This window comes from Bombus bifarius, unplaced genomic scaffold (assembly GCF_011952205.1).
Source record: "Bombus bifarius isolate JDL3187 unplaced genomic scaffold, Bbif_JDL3187 scf7180000008194, whole genome shotgun sequence".
NCBI classification, from domain to species: Eukaryota; Metazoa; Arthropoda; class Insecta; order Hymenoptera; family Apidae; genus Bombus; species Bombus bifarius.
This window is the reverse complement of record NW_022884502.1, coordinates 563,409-566,097: the sequence shown is the minus strand read 5'-3', so window position 1 is coordinate 566,097 and position 2,689 is coordinate 563,409.

Below are 2,689 nucleotides of genomic sequence, written 5' to 3'. Positions count from 1 at the left end.
GTTGTCTTGTAATTGATAGTCGATCTTCTCAAGGCGAAGTTCTGTTTTGTTATTGTTCTTAATTATTCATAGTAGAAGCACGCTTATACAGATGACTGTGTAGATGGGACGTAATTTATCGACGAATTTGATACATTACTCTCTATTAACTATTATAACAATTGATCAAATTTCAGATCAACTTTATTAAGAAAAGAATACATGGTAGTTACGTGAACGAGGGTTCACCTTACCGATTTCATCAATTTTCAAATACGCTGTCAAGTTCAACATCCTGAGCTTGGTTCTAGTTTTCAAGGTATGTACGTATATTCGCAAAAATACTTCTTTCGCTACTTTTTATCTTGCTACGGATAAACGCGCGTGGCTGCACTTCGTAACGAGTTAATTGGTACAAGTTAATTACTAAACGTATGTTTAAAAACCATTGATTATTAAAGTAAAAATATCGAGTATGCGCAACGTCGAGCTTCGAGTGTACTTAAAGCAGGCGCTGAAGAAAAATGAGAAACATAATTTCTCGTTAACGGAGTAGCAGTGCAACGTTTTTATCTATGTTCTGTTCCCTTGGCTCTGGCTGTCCTCGGTCGAGATTGTGTTTTTCGGTGCTTTCGTGGCGCACCTCACGACGAATAGGAATGAGGCAGGTCAGGGTGGTAGTAGAGGAACACAGTTGAGCTGTACACCGCAAGATCTCGACCGCGACAGGCCTGGATGCTGGTTGGATAAACCGGGAACAGAATAATAGTTGACACTCAGGTTGGCCTGTCTTTTTATAACAACCAACCAAGGACTATTTAACCCTTTCTACTATAGTCAGTCATCGACGGTGACTATAGTCATCTATGATCGTACGATCGCTGTGCGCTCTTACGGATGTGAATATCAGCAAAAGAATAGAACAGATACTTTCAAAAAATATTGTCTGCATCGTTTTTCATTTCATCGTCTTCTTCTTCCGTGTTCTTCGTATTCTTGACGCTTCAGCTATAAAGAAAAGAGAAAAAGACAAGCATTGCAGCAAACACGGAAGGCCAAGGATGAACAGCAATTCATCGTCGTCGGAAGATAGTATTAATTTGATAGATGAGAATAATTTGTACTGGGAGGAAGGCAATGCGCAAAAGAACGGCAAAGGTGTTTAGTATCTGTGAATTTCAAAGCAGAATCGATTATTGGAAAAACCTTAATCATGGAAATTTTCATTGGCCTTGAAAGAATGTACAATCGTGGATTTATTAGTTTGATATTTCAAACTTTGGAATTAAAACACAAAACGTAAATTCATCATTCGAAATGTTAGATCATTTCCATTTATTTTCTCCAGTGCGGTTTGTTGACTTTATTATGGAAAAGACTAATAATTATTGGACACAGGAAGTAAATAATAATACCTTTCGTAGTAAAATTAGAACAAGAAGCACGTCCGCGTCTTGTTCGCCCGTACGGTGGCAGAGCGTCCAAGCGAGCGAGACCGCCGTATCGAAAAGGTTAAACAATGACAGCACCGTGTTCTGCTTGATTTTCCTTGGTCCCTGCTGGCCATTGGAAACACACGGTTATTCGCTTTCCAAGTTCTTCCCTGTATCATTTTAGCTCGGATGCTAAAAATATGTAGAGTTATCGAAACGAGCGACAGGGTCGACGGGTTTCCTAAAATAAGCGTGACAAATACAAAAGTATCGAACTTTGTTCCAACACGTATGTCATTCTTCTCGCCAATCTTTTACATATTTTAGATCGCTATACTCGCCATGCAAGACCTACATTCTGGTTTACGAGTGTTACGACACCTGCTGGTTTAGTATGAAACGTGATAACCTGATTATTAGATCGTGAATGTTATGCAAATTTATATTTTTATGAACACCAGATCAAAGGGACGGTGTCCGTGTAAAAATTATATTACGAAGTAATCTTGCCAATATAATACATTATCGATACGTTCTTTGTAATAAGAATCGACCTCAAGACAATCGTGTAAAAAAATTCGTATAAAAATGAAATCGATGGCCAGGAAGATCCTTCAATCGTTACGAACATCGTAAATGAAAAAGAAATCTAATTTAATTTTGCTTAATTAACAAGATTATCGTAACGTTGAATATACGAGCTGTTTGCAGCGCGACACTTCGAATCACATGATAATTTTCTTCACTGATGATTTCCAAATGATTATTCCGGTTAACCTAATTTCTCGTATGAATGTCCTAATACTTCTGGACGTAGGTGTACACGTCAAAGAGTAATTGGATATTCCCGACATAGCGTTTTAGCTTAAGTTAACAGGACAGGATGGGGACTAGGAGTAGGAAATAAAGTTGGCCGAGTAAAATGCTCGTCGCAGCATGCAGGATTCATGTCGGCGAGTGGATGTTTAAGACGGAGTGGTTGTTTAAGATGAGTGGCAAAATCATCATTACGGTAAGATACAAGCTGTCGAGGTGAGCCGTGTACATGCATCGAGGCGAGCTTGCCAGGTAAAACGAAGTGGCCTTTCTTCCCTGTTTACTGTCTCGTGTAAACAAGGAAAAGCGCTCAAAGAACCGCGTCGGGAACTTCGAACTCCGCATGATCCTCGAATAATTTTGTTTCTCTCTCGTAACATAAGTTTGCGTGAAAACTTTCACGGGTCGTGTCTCCGAGTCCAAGTCGCGCGTTCACGCGCCAGGAATTTTAATTCCAGTTG